Here is an 18,377-nt window from a genome sequence, read left to right on the forward strand (position 1 = left end):
TCATGCACAGCAGCCCGGGACGCTTAACTACGGCACACTGGTGTGTCTGTTCTTCTTTTTACCTGAGGCGAAATAAGAGAGAGAGAGGGAGGTAGAGAAAGAGGGAGGGAGAGATGCATTGTGAAGAGTCACAGCTCTCCTTGGGAGGGTCAGGATCTTGAATCCAATGACTTTTACATCTTCATATGTCATGCCGCTGTGCTCTTCATCTAGTCCCTCTCCCCTATTTTGCTTCTTTCTACATCGCAGCAGTTGTTCCCCCCTTCCTCTATTGCCCCATCTCCTTCTTTCTTCATCTTTCACTCTCCGTTTCATATATCTGTTGCCCTCTTCTTGCACTGCCCCTGATCCCCTTCCACCATGAAGCACCTTGACTAGAGGTGGCTATGGCAGCGTACTAGCCGGTCCTGGTGGGTCCAGCAGTTGGAGAGGACTCCTCACTGTCAGCCCGAGCCCCAGACCTCCCCTCAAGGGCGGTATCGTATTCTGCCTGAGTGTGCGCGCCTGTGTAATCCATAGCTGCAGGGAGGGTGACCTTCACAGCAGGCGGCCTCACAGCAGGCTGCGACACTGGCACACAGGAAAGAGGACAGGCATGGCAGCAAGGGTGCTAGGGGCAGGACACGGCGGTTCTTAGATAATTACCCTTTCATATTACACTCTCTACATGTGGTTGTTCTCTTTCTCATATTCATCAGCTATGATGAATATTAAAGTGCTCATTTCCAAAACGCTACATATTCATTTTGAAAAGAAAAAAAACATTCCTAAAGGTCAACATTTAGTATGTCTAAAATATAGTGCGTCCACTCTGTAAATGTGTTGTCATTTTGTCAAGTGTGGATTGAAGTTGCTATCCTTCCAAAACTAACATCATTTGTTTTACTCTTTGCTGTGAATCATTTTGTAAAAGTCACTGTTTCTCACTGATATCTCCTCCTGGAAAGAAACTCCTCTTGGAAAGAAACTTGTCATCAAGCTGCTCCATGTTCCAAAAATCCAAGTTGCCTCCAGTTTGCTTTGGCTCACCAGCATGAATAAAACCATAGCTAACTACATTAGACATTCCTTCTTGCCATGTCTAGGAAACGCTGCTATTTATCATTTAATATTTGCTGTTTATCTATGAACCCTATCGGCCGAGTAAAGGTGAAGCCAGTGAGTGACTAAACTTATTGACATACATGTGAGGAGATGACGCAGCCAAATACATCCCGGCTCATGAATGATGCATCTCCCCACTGGCCCTGATGGAGAGAGAGAGGGAAGCTGGGTGACAGCTGGGGTGCTGTGTGTGCATGGTGCAGAACAAGGTGAGCTTCTTTATGGTACGCCCCAGCTCTCTCTTCCTCTCCCTCTCCCTCTCTCTCCCTCTCCTCCTCTCTCTCACTCGCTCACAAATATACACACCATCAGGAGTTCTCACTGGAGCTGTTAGTCTCCCCTGAGCCTGTATAGCCACACAGTGACCTTAAAAATGGTCAGCTCTAATGCTCTCTCTCTCTTTTTCTCTCTCTCTCTCTGCCTTTCTTCCGTTCTCTCTCCTTCGCTTGCTCTGTCAGCCTTTCAGTGACTCCCCCCCCTCTTCTTCTAGCGTCTCCCTCTCACCGAGCCCCTCTATTTTCGTCAGAAACAATCACTGTATTTTCCGTCTCACTGCCCCGCGCTGCCGCAGTCTGAGACTCTGATAGCAGGATGGAGAGAGAGGGAGAGAGATGAGGGTAGGGGGTGGGTGGGATGTGTGCAACATGCAGGGCAGAAACAGGAAAGGCTACATAATGGTTTCTCGTCGTCGTCACCGTAGCGTCACATCTGTCTGTCCTCTTAGCAGCACTGGAGCAGCAGCAAGCGCACGAACACACAGCGTCTGCATCACCAAGGCATTCCATCACAGTGTCAGCGCCCTCACGCACACACGCACAGTGACATGAACAAGCACGCACCCCAAAAGACTCACACAAATACACATCATTGCCTTTGAGTGGATACGCTGCTTTCTAGAGACGCTGCCATAATGCCTGTGGTTATGTGGCTACGTCTGATACATCATCACAGAGCAAGAAGACCAAGAACAAGACCACAGATGTATTATGTCCAAGAACAAGAGCAAATTTTGGATTCTGATGCCATAACTGTATATATATATAAAGCTGCGGTCAATTCCAGAAGCCCTCAGAGAACTACAATTGCAGCCTTTGATATGCGCATGTCATTTTAGCACAGTGCACGAACTCAAAATAGTAACAACTAGGCAAAGAGAGGAGTGAAAGGGAAAGAGAGACAGTCCTCTGCTTGTTTCCTGTGGCTGTTTGGATTGCTGCAGATACAAACCAATCCACCAGCTGATCCTCACTGGCTTCCATGTTGGGCGCACACTCACAGACAGGCACACACACACACACATATACATATGTCAGCATTGGCCTAAGGGGCTGCATCAATATTCATTGAATCAGAAACTCTGACTTGTCCTATTTGCTTGGTCCGAGACAGACGAAAGAGGGTATTACTTGGAGGATAATTGCTGGTGATAAACTACCTCTTCAGACGGGGCCACATTGATTTGGACAGAGGGTTTGTGTAAGGGAAAGTAACAGTGATAGATCTCAACACTTATCACGAACGCACCCAACGCCCATTTGAATAAAACATTGGGCGAGGGAACGACATTGTTGGGGAAAGCCATTAAGTCATAGATTAGTAGCGAGTGGCTAATGCAGTCGGTCGCCGCGCAAAGCTGTGTAGCCCTGCGCCACTCAAACAAACACATCAATCTGACTAGCGGTGTGTGTCAACATGTAGACGATTACCATGCTAATCCCAGAGCAACACACAGGAGACACACAGGGGATCATTACATTCAGACAAGCACACTCAACTATAGTCTCCATTCAAACAAATGTAACATTCATATTCATACACACTAGTGTGCTCCATTTTACAGGCCATTGGTGAAGTGATGTTTTTGACAATCAGCACACTGTAAATGGGTTCTGAAGCTCCTGTTGTGCTTTGCTATCACACTCACATACACACACACACACACACACACACACACACATACACACACAGAGTACATCTCCGCAGTTGCTATTCAGGCAACAATTTTATAGCACTTCAGCAGTAATGTCATGTAAATGTGTTGTGAGTGTTAGAGATTTCATGGTGCGTTATTGGAGCGGGGAGTGCCTGGAGGGCAGAGAGGAGGACTTGGTGTGTGTGTGTGTGTTTGTGTGTGTATGTTTGCGTGTGTGTGTGTGTGTGTGTATGTGTGTGTGTGCAGGGTACATTGTGTTCAGCTGCTCTGCAGTTTTGGCATGAGGACAAGACCCCTTCAATTAGCGCCTATTAATTTCTCATCATTGATGGATAGATGACCGTTGAAACAGACGCAGACAGGAAGGTGGGGGAAGGAGGGATGGGTGGAGCGGGGGGGGGGGGGGGAAGGTTGTCCTGTACTTCAGAGATGAACTGTAAGATGAGGTGTGGATAGTAAATGGCCATTGTTTAAACCAACAGACTCCAATGTGATGTGAAATGGCAGTGTGCCCTTGGAATAATATGTGGCTATTAAATTTACTCCCACTCATTTTACTCTGCTGCAACACACACCACACTTTATTTCCAATGAATCCGGATGAATTATCAGAGAATTCAAAAGAACTTCATACGGCAACTGAATCTGGGCTATTCAAACAGCACCTACCACATTCTTGGGATAGGACAAACATTGGCAAATTAAATCCAATGAGTCAGGATTACTTCTGGCATGTTGACACTATTGAGATTTCCCATTTGCCCTGCCGTGCATATTTGGGATATGAGTACTTCTGTGTACTTGACATATTTCATTGTCACCTGGTCTCCTCAGGAGTGGAAATGTGCTGGCGCTGCACATCCCAGACTCATACACCCGCCCCCCCATGCACACACACACACACAGACACAGCATGGTACCATTGGGCTGTCCTCCAATATTAATATACAGGGCTGATGATGCTGTGGGACTGCACGCATGTCACACTGTCACAGCAGAACAGAAGAGGACAGAGAGGGTAAGAGAGAGGGAGATGGGGAGGGAGGGCTGATTTTGGATGCATGGCACGTGGAGTTAGGATAACCATCTTTTCTGCAGCCCTCCTCTGCCACACTGTTTGCTCAATCACCATTTACTGCAGAGAAAGAGAGGGACAGACAGAGAGGGAGAGAGAGAGAGAGAGAGAGAGAGAGAATAAGGGAACAGAGAGAGAGAGAGAGAGAGAGAGAGAGAGAGAGAAGAGCAGAGAGGCAGCCAGAGAGTAAGTGAGGGCGACAGAGGGAGAGCGGAGGAGGAGGAGGGCGGGGGTTGCTCAGTGATGCAGGGAATGAGGAAGTAGATGTGAAAGAGTTGGGAGAGAATAGAGTGAGAAAAAAGAGAGGGAGAGGCTGAGAGAGAAAAGGACAAATCATTCTGTATACAAAGGCAGGTAGAGAGCAGAGGACAGGGTGTGATATGTGGCGCAGAGCTGAGCTCACAGAACGAACACACACACACACACACACACACACACACGTGGTCAGCTGTGTCCATGTATGTGTTAAGTGCAATATCCTTATAGTACATGACAAGCCCTTCTGAATCACACTAGTAGTACACAGGATCTCATGTAGTCTTTGCTTTGGCCCGCACATTCAATATCATAAAATGTGTACAGTATAATTGCCTTGTACAACAGCTCAGTTATAGGTAGGGTTTCTATTATGAAATGCTGCTATTGTTTCTGGTTTGATATGGTCTGAAGTGTCATAGGCTGTGAGTGTATATGTTTAAAAAGCTTATTCAAACAGCCAATCCCCAGCTCTCTGCATGGGGTCCCAATCGTACCAAATTGAGATATTCAGAGATCTTGCTGGATCCACCAGCTCCTCTCTTTCCTGCGTCCCTCCATTCAAATCCAAATCCCTCCCTCCCGATCTTCCTTCAACCCCCTCCTCCAAAGTCCTGTAGACTCTCTCTCTCTCTCTCTCTCTCTCTCTCTCTCTCTCTTTCTCTCTCTCTCTCCCTGGCTGGCTCCAGTACGGAGCAATTACAGAGATGATATCCACTGTCAGTCAGCGGCTCACAGATGAAGCTGGGCCTCTTTAACATGCTAATGGAACGCCAGATTCAATCAGGCCTTTGTATGGTGGAGGGGAGGGCAGCGCCGCTCATTAAAAGATAAATCATAATAACAATGAGGTCCTGGCCGCAACGGCAAGCAGCACCTCAGCCACAGTGTTGAACTCTCTCCCTCTCTACTTTCTCTCTCAAAACACTCCTGGCCCAGTCTTCCCTTCTTTTCTACCCTCCTCCCTTTTTCCTTCCCGTCTTCGGAGGCACCCGGCTGCCCAATAGCACCCAATGGTGTGGGGGTGGGTGTGAGCGAGGAGGAGGAGGAGGAGGAGAATGGGAGAACAAGGGGGGAGGGAGGTAGGGTTCATGAGGGTGCAGGCTCCCTGAATCATCAGACAAACAAAAAGAGATTATGTCAAGTCAGCTCTCTCTCTCTCTCTCTCTCTCTCTCTCTCTCTCTCTCTCTCTCTCTCTCTCTCCATCTCTCCTCTCCCCCTTTCTCTTTTTCATTCTTTCTCACCCTGTTCTCATTCTCTCTCTCTCTCTCTCTCTCTCTCTCTCCATTCAGGCTTCTGCCCTCCCCCTACACTCTTCACCCCTAATTTGTTTTCTTTCACTTCCCCAACTGGAGCACAAGGTCATCTCTGGTTCTTATGTAAGTCCCGAACCACTGTGCCTTTGTCAGTGGTGCTATTGCATGAGAATTTTAGGAGCTTAGAGCAATTAGTCATCATATTACAGGAAGTGTAATTAGGAATTGTTTCTTTGCATAGCCCACTGAGACACATCATGTCTAAATGTCCTCAGAGGGCTCAGAAGACAGTGGTAGCCAGGTGTTCAGTGTTACTGTAAGTTCAGTGTTTTTCTCGAGGACACTTCTACAGGTACAGACACATGTGGCTTTTTTGAGGCTATGTGAGTCTATGACCTGTCAGTTATGGGACAGTGTTGCTAACCACCGGGCCTCCCTGCTACCCCTGTTTCCAGGCTGTGTGTATGTGTGTGTGCATACCTCTGTGACCATGTCTATGTTCTTGCAGCGTGGGCTTAAACCTCAAGGTGAAATTAGAAACGTTTGGCTGTAGGACAGAATATTTGCTTCAGCAGATCCTTGTGTTTTACTTTACTGAGATGAACCTCTGATGTAATTCAGCTGTCATATTTAACAAGCATATTGCACCCCGTTCAGTATCTGATATCCTCATTACTCTCATTACCATGCTGCTTTGGATAGACTTTCAAAAGCCCAGCTCTCCTTTCATCCATGCTACGCTTTGTTTAAGATCTCTCCACGGAGGTGTGATTCTTGGATGTGCGATTCCCTTTATTCATCATGAATCAACACAGGAGAATGCAAGTGTGTGTGTGTGTGTGTGTGTGTGTGTGTGTGTCTGTGTGTGTGTGTGTGTGTGCTTGCGCGCGTGTTTGTGTCCATGTGTCTATACACCAAAGATTTATTATGGCCAAGATCAACCAGAGACCCTTGAATAATGCATCACCTGCTATCATGAAAAAATATGCTGAATACGCCTCAGCTGAACTTGGAGGTGTGGGAGGCGATATGCAAAAGCTTGAAGCTTGTTCTCAACTTCACTTCTATGTATGAGAGGAGAGAGGGAAAACATTGTTCTCTACTTTGACAAATGAGTTCAGGTCTGGTTCAAGGGAATTTTCCTGTTTCATATAATGAGCTACTCCAGGGGACTTGGCATCTATAGGGAAGCTTTTTTTTTTGCGTTTATCACTTGCAAAGTTTTCAATTACAAGATGTTGCTGTATAATTTCCACCCAACATTTTAAATTGCAGATCTGTTTTTAACCTTTAACTACTCTCTGTGGCTTGCCCTGGTTCTCTGAGCAGGCACGCTTCCCCAGCTGCCCAGAATCCTTTGCAGGGGGAGGTGATGGATGCTGATTTAAACAAAAGTGTCATTTGTGGTCACACCAATGACAAGTGACATTACAGCGGAGTCCCCCCCAGCACTTAGAGAGATTGGGCCGGGCTTGGATTGCCCAGGGATGGACAGAGAGCACCGTGTTAGAGGACATGCTCGTTTGTCAGGCTACTCCATATTCATAGACATACTCCAGGGCCGTAATGATAGCGGTGGCCGTCAACCACATAAAGTCACCTCCCCCACTCTATTAGGCTGATAGCACCCTGCCCTCTACCCTCCTTGGGGAATGGAAGTCAATGAAATGGACTGGCAAAGACTAGCACTTGCTCTTCAAAAAGTACAGGTAGATTGTTTTACACCCCCATCCCCACTCTTTTGCCAAACTCCACATCCCTCCTCCCATCTTCTTCCCTCAGGGCTAGGGGGTCTAATCTCAGAGGGAATCATGGTGCCTTTGTTGCTTTCCTCCGAAGTGTATTTGGGTTGATCCACCTGTTTGTTGCTGAGTGATAGAATTCCATACCTGAGGGCACAGGTTTCTGGGAGGTGCATGGGAATAAAAAAGCTGGCTATTGTTGTATTTGGGTGTGTGACCACCGCTTTGAACAAGGGAGAAGGGGAGGAGATGTGAGAGAAATGTTGGGTTTGGGTGGGGGCGGGGAGGCAGGGAACGAGTGGGAGTGGATGGGAACAGGCTGCAGGGAGAAAAACAACGGACAACAGAGGACAGGTGGAGAGAGGCAGAAAGGGTACATGTTCCGGTGTGCTGCCTTCTCAGACGAAGAATGTCACCTTGTCCGCTCTCTCTCTCTCTCTCTCTCTCTCTCTCTCTCTCTCTCTCTCCCTCTTGCAGTGCATTGATATAGAGCCCTCCCGTTCATTTTGGATTCAGTTTGCACCTAGAGACCATTCTCCTCACCTCTGTGATATACAGTACGTTTGTCTTTACAGAGCGTATTCTCTCCCTACCAGTGCCATAAGTCTAATCTCCCTCCACCGCAGCGGATAACTGTCTTTCACAAATACAACAAAGCAATGCTCTGCTTCCTCCTCTATTGCGTTCCAACAGTCCATCCATCACTGACTCAGACATAGCCTACAGCCAGCGACATTCAGACACATCTTCACCGGACAAGACCGCGATCGTCTTACAAGCCCGGCTGGCCCCCAGCCAAGGCAGGACTGTTTATTACAAAAGCAGTTAAAAAGATAGAAACCCGAGAATGATTCAGAACGGAAAATAAGGCAGACAGCGGGGAATAGAAAGAAAGAGGACAGGGGAGATGGAAAGGGAGGAATGTGGAATCTGTTGTTATTACAGGGTAGATATTTGTCTTGTCTTTTTAGTGCTTGTGTGATGCAGTCGGGTTATTCCCTATTAAGGTGTGGTCACTGGAACCAGTTCATGGGCTGTACATAACATTGTTGCATTAGACCAAAACATCAAGTATCTACATGCAGCATCAGGTATTCACCCACCCACCTGACCTTTACATGGCTACTGAACTCTTATAGAACTTTTTATACAATAATCATATAATTTTTACCCTTAAGCCTAAGATTTTAGGCTTAAGGCTAAAGGTTAATGTTAGAATTAGGGTTACAATAGGGTTAGGTATATAATTGGATGCGTTAAGGTTAATGCTAAGGGTAGAAGTTAGGGCATGAATGTAAGTCAGTGTCCTGACAAGTGTAACCACACAAGGGTGTGTGTGTGTGTGTGTGTGTGTGTGCGTGTGTGTGCATGTTTGTTTGTGCTCTCGTTATGACCCTCTCTCTGTGTGAATACTGTAGCAGCGCTGCATGGCTCGTCTCTGCAGTCGGCCTGCGCTGCGCTGTCCTGCTCTCTCTGTGTTCCCGTCATCCCTGGCTGTCCCCTCCCATTAGCCCTGACAGCTATTTGTCTGTCATTACTGACCTCAAAACAGCACAAACACTCTCCGTCACCACACACACACATACACATACACACAGCGGCCCTGCCTGGCACTGCAAAACCATTCGTGCCTGAACTGTAGTTTAAACTAATTGTACAGCATGGTTTCATCACGCTATGTGCGACAGAGATAAAAATCACATTGGAATGCGTTAAGACTGAGGCCAATTCAAACATATTTTGATTAAGCCTATTAAGCCTTTCCTGAATTGGTTGGTACAAGTTGTTTCATGAAGCTCACATATTCTCTCAAAGCATCAGCATTATTGCTGCTGTCATTGATTTTAAGGTGGACCCAGAAATAAATGGGATATCAGTCAAGTGGGCAGGAATAGAGATATATAATTTACTGGCCCACCTTTACTGCCCTCGGATAGATAGATAATACAGTTCTAGAGTAAAAGAAAATGGAAAATTACTCTGAGTCATGGATTTGGCTTTAGTATGTTCAAAGGAGAGCTACAGCATATCTACAGGCTGAATCCTGAAGGTCACAACCTGCTCTCAGTCCACAGATCTGTGTGTGTGTGTGTGTGTGTGTGTCTAACCCGGCCTGGCACACACTCCCTCACCCTGCAAGTAACAAAAGCCACCAGCCTCCAAAAGTTCAGTTGCTGCCGGACTAGGAGCCAGCAGGAGATTTATCCAAAGGATTAAGGGGTGTGCATCTGCTTCTGTGCCTGGAACACGTGCGTTGGCCTGAGGGGAGCCAGCCAAGGTAGTGGAGGGAGGAGGGGCGTCTGATGCCCGCTGTCTTCACCCTCGTTCCCTCCCCCCATTTTTACGTCATACCTCCTTCCCCCTTACCCCTCCTCTCTCCCACCTTTCTTCTCCCCGTCTACCTTGGAATCCCCAGTCAGCTCCTCTGTCTCTTCCAAAGAGACAGACTGGCAATTAAATCCTCCCAGCCTTGATTCAGCTACTTAGGAGAGATCAAGGTTGGATCTTTTGGGGGGCTTTCTGGGGCCTGCCACTGTCATATTATCTCACTAGGGTGTCATTACCACCCCATCCACTCTGTCATTACTCACAATGCTCTCCTTTGGGAGGCGCTGAAGGTCTACCCAGCCTTAAATAGAGAATTTGTGTGTGTGTGTCTGGTGTGCATCTATATTTGTGAGGAACTGAGTATGTGGTGAAAATTTGGAAAGGGAGCTGCTTTTGAAATGGACCCGTCTGGAATTAAGTTCTCTGATTGGGTTGCGAAGAGCGAAGGATCGAGTTTCTGGTGTGTGTGTGTGTGTGTGTATGTATTTTGGTGGGGAGGGGGGATGGGTGCGAGGGGGGTTGGACTCATCCTCTGTTCTCCTTTCACCCAAAAATGTGAACTCTGTGTGTGTGAGAATTGAGGTTTCGAATACTTTGCTCGTTTGAAGCTGTTTCACCTCAGGTGTTTGTTTGACCTTGTCTCCATAGTGCTGCTATTTGGGGATTTTTTTTATCGCAGCCACAGAGCATAATACCACACATGCCGCAGTCTGTACTTAGCACAAAAAAAATTAGTGAAATTGCTGTTCTTCCAAATTGGTAGGTAGGCTAAAATCTAAACGACCTACAATTAGTGGGGAGGGTTTAACACCCGCCCACTGATGCAGAAAAAATGTATACAGACATAGTCATGTCTCCTGATGGTTACACTCACTCTAACAAACAAAGACAGTATTCATTTGTAAGTGATTTAGATATCTCATTATATACCACTGAGAGAAACACACAGTATACGTTTGTCTACATTTTTGTGTGTATATATACAGTATGTGTGTGCGATTGTGTGTTTCCATGGGTCTCACTGCAGTGTGTATATTTGGTGTATGCACTGAGACATACTCTGACTAATCCATAGCACTGGACCACTGTATCATAGCCCAGTGACTAAGCCCTCATAACCTTATCACACTACCCCATCACTACCCAACACGCACACACATACATACCATACATGCAACATGCACGCCAACAGAGAGGCCGACACACATGTATGGCAATGAAACAAGTTTCTGCTTCCCCCCTGCATAATCCGCCCATTAAAGCGTAGCACAACTCCAGCAGTTCCAGGCAGCAAATCAAACAGATCTTTATCTCACTACCTTGTATGCATGTATTAACCAGCACAGGAAGCCAAAAATTTGCATACTATGATGAGGAAAGATAAGGAAGATGATACATTTTGATAAGAACATGCAGTTTTTTGTATTTGATTATCATTTTCAGGTTCTAAAATAAAGAAACTTAGTGGCTGCTTTGAAGTCCACCGTGGGACTCAGCAGTGCACTCTTGTGGTCAGTCGCAGTATGATCAGGTTGTCTGTTTTCGGGGGGGGGGTTGTGTGCTTGGCAAGGAACTGGAAGGCTTCACCGTGTGACTCCCAGCCGTGTGACTCCCAGCAGCGCTTGGTGAGCCTTATTCTAGTCAGTACCTTTTCTGATGAAGCACATCACCGCCTGTGAGAGCGGCCCGGTCGACTCGGAGGCTGCATGTCCATAATTCATTCTTAGCTGCGGCTGAGGCAGCTATGTGGAGGTAGGCTTGGATGCTGTTGCTGCCACAGCTGGCTGTGAAGTGAGCATCCAGGAAGGTAAGTAGCTGAGCACACAGCCGGCAGGCAAACGCTCAGTGCTAATGACCTGCGCAGCGCTCTGTGCTGTAGGAGCTTGTTGCTGACTGTCTTGAAATGACAGCTGAGGCATTAGGCTGATCCCATACTCAAAAAGAGAAGTGAGGGAACAGGGAGAAAGTGAGAGAGTGTGTGTGTGTATGTGTGTGTGTGTGTGGAGGCAAACTTAAAAGGGAGTCATCTGCTGTATGATGGACACAGGTATAAAGCCAGAGAGACGTGTGAGTCAGAGGAATGCTGCCCTTTCATAGGCCTGACTGGATAACCCTCTCAGGGTGCATAAGAGGGTGTATTGAGCTGTAGCTGTGTGTGCATGTGCGTGTGCGTGTGCGTGTGCGTGTGCGTGTGTGTGTGCATGTGCGTGCACATTTTGTGTGTTTGTATGTGTGTGAGAGAAAAAGAGAGAGAAAAAGCATGTATGTGTGTGAGTTTTGGAGCTTTTTTTATAGCTGTGTGTCTGTGTGTGTCATGTGTGCATGCATTTGTCTGTGGCTGCTTTGTGTGCGTGTGTGTATACGTGTGTGTGTGTGTATGTGTGTGTGTGTGTGTGTGTGTGTGCGTGTGTGTGCATGCTATTGTCTTTGTGCATTTCAGCAGGGCATTTGGCCAGGCCTGTGATCCTGTTGATTGTGCTTGTGGTCAGGTGAAAGGGAGGCACAGTATCCTGCTGGGCTTTAGACTGGAGGGGAATACTGAATGGAACAGGGCCAACTTTTCATTCTCCCTCTCTCTCTCTCCCTCTCTCTCTCTCTCCCTCCCTCTCTCTCTCTCTCTCCCCCCCGTCTCTTTCCCTGTCTCTGTCCTTTATCACACTGCCTCCGCTGCCTAAATGAATTGGCCATTCCTGAAGGCCTGGGCACAGCTGTGTACAGCGCAAGATACACACTGAGCCGATCATGAGGGAGGCAAGGAGCGAATGAAAGCAAGAGAGCTGGAGAGATGAAAGAGAGATGGAAAGAGAGATGGAGACAGACAGACAGACAGATGGCCAGCCATCCGTCACACACTACGAGCCCATATGAAACAGCAATGCCAGAGACATAACAGAAAAATCACAGCTTTGCCTAAGCCACAAATACTGTAATAATAATAAGCCAGTCATTTTAGCTCATGAGAATTTTCCTCCTCAGTGGTTATGAAATAGGCTGGCACCCCAGTTTGTCTGTCTGCCACGAGTTAGTCAATAAGCAGACAGCCACGGCACTCTGAACTGTCAAACTGGTTTTTGAGCGGCTTCTAATGGTGTTTCTACAGTATGAGTCTGGTGTATTCTGATGTGTGTGCATATGTGAGAGAGAGAGAGTGACAGAGGGAGGAAGAAAGAGATGTGATGAGAGAGACTATGCTGGGGGTGATATATTAGGAAGCTCCCAGTGCAGCCCCAGTCTCTTTAAATCATCTCACTGACTCAGAGTTCTCTCAATAATGTATACATGAGCTGAGGGCAGGCTTTCTCAGGATTTAGAGCCAGCAGTTAGTCTGAAATCTCAATGCGCAGTGCACACTAGGTCGATAAAGTAAATTATGTACGCTGCGCAGTTAATCACTGAAGCTGCCTTCATGGCACAAAACTTTAAGATGCCAAAAATTATTTCTCATAGTTGTCATTTCATTATGGAAAGTTAATCACAATCAGGTTCTGTATTATCAAATGTATCTAGTCTTATCAACGTTTCTCTCAGTAATAATTCCAACATCAAATGCAGCAGCAGCACAAACAAAACCTAGCATATATCTTGTTGTTGTGGTTGTCCTGATGCCTCCTCCCCCCTGGGCCATGTGGAGGACAGGTGCCTGCTTCGCCGCCCGGCAGAAAGGCGAGTTGGCAGCCGGACCGCTACCTCCTCCTCCTCCCTGCCTCCTCTGCCAACAACCCTGGCACATCTGTGCCTGTCCAGGGTGCCTAGTGCCAACCACCCTGCTCCTATTGTTCTCTCCTGAATGCACCCAACGCCCATGGGAAAAAAGGCTGAATACAGTGTGGCACCACCTACACAGCCTGTTAGATAATCTCAAGACATGAAAGACTCTCTTAGCCTAGATTCTAGCAACGCCCTCTGATACTTTTGTCTTGTAGCATTACACAAGGAAAACACCAAATGATAATTTCCATTAGATCCTTCCTCTTTCAGGTTCAGTTCAGGTCAGAATTAGACACTGACTAAAGTGAGCACAATCCTCGATGAACGTAATAAGCTCTAGTGTGCAATCATACTGATAAAATCATATCTTATAATATACCCTACAGTTGCAGTATATCACTGTTGTCATGTGAAAAACCTGTAACTCCAAATTTGGTGATTTTCTTAACATGAGTTGAAGGATTACACGCTCCTCTGGGTTGAGAAAATTCTGATCTCTTGGGCTGATGAAGCCCTTTCAAACCCCATTGGATAAATTAGTCAAGCTAAGATCAAAGCTGTTTTTCTTGTTCCTGAAAAGATTACATTTTAGAGATAAGAGGTTTTCACTTGATAGTGACAATATCCTATATACTGTATTTACCATATACATTATATCGCCTTTTATAAATTATACTGCATTGTATCATAAGGTGACAAATTATTGGGTGAGATAGAAATCTTGCAGGAACACACACATGCACACAGCCATAATGACATGAGCAGTAACCATATGGAAATCCTATTTTGCCATATATATTTCTTTATCAACCTCCATCTGTTATTTGCTCTTTGCCTGTATGTGTTATTTGCCTCCAACAGTCCAAACCCAAACACACACACACACACACACACACACGTACAGTCAGGGAATTACAAATGTGTCCCAGTGAGAAATAGGATTGGGGAGCTTTAATTTATCTGTGTGTGTGTGTGTGTGTGTGTACTCATGTTGTAGGTGGGGGTGGGGGAGGCAGTGCGGCCAATAGCAGATTTATCAGGGCCACGCAGGCTGGCGAATTATTCCAAATAGGAGAATCAGCCTCTCTCGCCTTTGATCTCTCTTCGCCCTTCTCTCTAATTTTAACCCTCCTTCTTCTCCTCCTCCTCTCTGTCTATACTGCACCATTCCAGTATTCTCCTCCACCTCTCTGCCTTCTGCCTCAGCCTGCAGACAGCCTGTTTTACCTTCTGTTGCTGCCCTTCTCCTTCATCCTGTCTCTCTCCCTTACTGTTATCTCAGTATGTATGTGTGTTTGTACGACAGGAGGAGAGTGTGAGCATGGGTGTTTGCCTGTTTTTGTGTAAGTGTGGGTGCTTACACACAAGCGCGCGCACACACACACACACATACAAATACAGCAAGCTGCTGGCTGCAATACTAGGCCCGCTGGCGGCGTCCCTGTACAGCAGGCTGTTTAAGAGCTCCGATTATGGCCCCCGCCAGCGTGGTAGGATTCCTGGCGTGTCACAGGATTTAACAACATCCAAATCACTGTCCTAGTCTCTCTCAGCTCTTCCAGACTGCCCTGTCTGTCACTCTCTCACACACTCACACACACACACACACACTCACACGGATCGGGTTCCATGGGGCAGTAGGGAGAGCAGAGGGAGGGAATATGGCAATATACAGAGTGAGGACACTGTTATGCCCTCGCTCATAAAACGTCTAGGCGACAGTAATATAGTTAGCACTGTTGGTACAGCTGTACACACACAATGTATCCATGGCAGCGATGCAGTGTGAACGTTGGCTGTGGTTTTGTTGTGTCATGTTGTGTTTATGTATAGTGGCGAGTCTTGTTCTGTTGTTACACAACCGATTTTGTGAATGAGGAATCACTCATGACTTGCTATTTTATGAGGTCTGGCTCAACTGCAGGGTTATGTCATTGTGCAGAGTAGAGTCCGCTGGGACCACATACAAACACACACACACACACACACACACACACACACACACAAACTTTCACGGGTCACACAGGCACACTCCTGCACCACACAGCGATAGTTTGATTTACATTATGAGCTGGTCCCCAAAGAGAGCTTTAATTTAATGGAGTAATTATACACAGGGAGAAGGAAGCAGCCGCACTCTGATTTATGCACACACACACACAGAAATACACACACACATATACACTGTCTCTGATGGGACAGGCTCTGTCTTTGCTCCAAGGACAACTATCCTTCTGTCTCCTCTCCCTCTTCCTCAGTTTCATCCAGTTCCTTGGATTTCGGCTCCTCCTGCTGCAGAGACAGGCTCTGCTCCCTGGTCAGCCTCTCTCTGTGTTCGTCTGCCTGCCTGGCTGACCCACTTCACAGGCAGTTACAGTCTCCATGTTCCAATGCAGACTCACTGGGGAACAGCAAACATTACTACTGTGCAACTTCAACTAAATGGGCAACACTCCCTCCGAGCAAACCATACACACACACACACACACGTACCATGCGCGCACGCACAAAGACACAAGCACTATACGAGAACGCAGGCTATGTATCAACATGCAGTGCAGAGTGTCATGATAAATGCAGTCAAGAGGCAGTGTATTAGTCACATTGTTAGTGGCTGCAGCCCCAGAGGAGGAGCTGCCTTCATCAGTCATGGAGGTGGAGGTGGAGGAGGGAGCAGCCACAGGGCTTCCCATCCCCGCTCATCGCAACACACAGCTTCTAGGAGGAGCTCAGCTCAAAGACTGTCTGGGGATAGTTGGACGTACGTAGTTCTAAGAAGTGTGTGAATGTGTTCTCTTTAAAAGAATGTGTTATTTTCAACACATAGATGTACGTGTTACTTTTCAGCATGTTTTACTGAGAACATATGTTGACCATAGTTTGTGTTGAAAAGTACCACAAATGTGTGTTTTCCTAAATGAGTGATAAATGAGAGATAGCTGAGTACATGTAAAGAGAGAGTAGTGCAGGCAAAGTGCTGAGTCGGCCTGCAAGGATGAGACAAGTACAATAAACCAGTCGGAAATCTAATTGTGTCTGGAACACCAACAGGCATGGAGCAACAACCTTGCTTCTCATAGAGTAAGGGCGTTTGCGTGTGTGAGTGTGTGTGCATTCTTGCCTGTATGTGTGTGTGTGTGTGTGTTTGTGTGTGTATTCATACATGCATTTGTATGGGCGTGTATGAGTGTGGTGTGTTCAGCGGAAGAAACTTACACGCCTAGCCAGAGGTAATGATCCAGTCCTCTCAACCTCGAGGCCCACAGATGCGCAGCAAAAAGCAGCTGGGCCTCAGCTGAGACAGCACATTCTCCGAGTCTGACAAAGTCAATCTCGCTCTCTCTCTCTTTCTCTCTCTCTCTGTCTCGCTCTCTCTCACTCTCTCTAATCCAACTTGGAGGCTGCATCTGCTAAAACCATATTCCTCCATGCGGCAGCCATGTTACTTCCTCTGATCACATTCAGTTGACTTAAAGCTCGGTGGAAATGCAGAGGTGTCAAATAAATGCGGAAATTACCATGAGAAAGTGGCGAGGCAGGTAGATTGGTGGAAACGAATTGCAGTGGGAAGCAGAGCGAGGGGGAGAGAGAGAGAGATGGAGAGGAAGGAAGGGAGCGGGAGAGTAGCTTAGAGCAATCCCAAAAAGGAGAGCGGGAGAGCTTTAAGTCTCGGGGGAATTTGAAAGCCGCAGAAATCCAGTTGCGGATATTAAGAGGCTTAATCTAAGAGCTTGCTGAGGCTGAATTTTGCTGTGTGGGCCCCATCACTATCATCCTTGACAGAGGTTAGAGAAGAGACGAGGGGGATAAGGAGGAGAGGAAGAGGAGGCAGATGGGAGCAGTGACGAGGATAGGGAGCCGTGTATCATAATGACAGCCTGACATCCTTTTATAGGAGAATTAAACATTGACATAGCGCACAGGTGTGTGTATGTCTGTCTGTGTGTGTGTGTGTGTGTGTGTGTGTACCCTTTCACTGGTGTTCATAAGAGACTGGCTCTGTCTCTCAACTCCAGTGGAAATTCATTCAAACAGCATGTTAGATATAGTTAAAGCCAGGGAGTTTGTGTCAGACGTGAGTAGAGGAATCAGAGTCTAATTCATTCATTCCTTAATTAGACATAACCAAGTGATCCAGCTCTAGTGCGCTAGCCAGGACGACATAAAGCAACACATGCTGAGATGAAACTCATTATCATCAAGCTGCAGATGTCTCCCAAGAGAGGAGAGGAGAAGAGTGGAGACTGGCAGGCAGGTGGATGAGAGGAATCCCCACTGTCTCTGTGGCATTCTGTTCTTCTCTGTGGCATTCCTGCTTCATTTGATGTGAATGTTTTAGTATAATGAAATGCTTCGGTGATGTAAATTGTACAAGGCCCGCAAAACCCTCACTATCACAGTGTTTTTGCGCGGCAGTGCTGCTACGCTATGGCGCTTCAGTCTTGTCAAGTTGACAGCAAAACCAGAATGTCTGTCCGTGACAATCCATCATTTCTTTAACGGCCCAAACACTGCCTCTTCTCACAGATTTGTGATTGTGTGTTGTGCTGTGGAGCCACGTAGCTGCGCTCCGTCTGCATAATTGCTTATGCACAGCAATTATGGCTCATTGTGCTTATTGGAATTCAATGGCACATTCACAGGGACCATCAGTGCACCATCTATAATAAGCGACACAATTAATGTTTTAACTCTCTCTCTCTCTCTCTCTCTCTCTGTCTCTCTCTCTCACTCTCTCTCTCTCTCTCTCTTTCTCTCTCTTTCTATATTCAATTTTATACTTATTAAACTCAAAGAGCTTTATTGTCATCACAAGATTGTCTTACAAAGCCAAAGCAAACATATGGAAACAGCTCAAGTTTAGTGCGTTTACTCTGTTATATACCTATGAGTTTTAAGAATATTATACATGTTTAAATGACTCTCTCTGTCTCTCTCTCTCTCTCTCTCTCTCTCCCCCTCTCTCTCCCTCCCT

The 18,377-nt window shown here is 46.7% G+C and overlaps 1 protein-coding gene across 1 annotated transcript in view; it reads left to right on the top strand.

Annotated features, from left to right (window-relative positions):
* Nucleotides 1–18,377, top strand: part of znf385a (zinc finger protein 385A) — a 54,738-nt gene that overhangs the window by 9,061 nt on the left and 27,300 nt on the right. The gene's annotated exons all lie outside the window — the stretch shown is intronic.

This window comes from Centroberyx gerrardi, chromosome 14 (assembly GCF_048128805.1).
Source record: "Centroberyx gerrardi isolate f3 chromosome 14, fCenGer3.hap1.cur.20231027, whole genome shotgun sequence".
NCBI lineage: Eukaryota > Metazoa > Chordata > Actinopteri > Beryciformes > Berycidae > Centroberyx > Centroberyx gerrardi.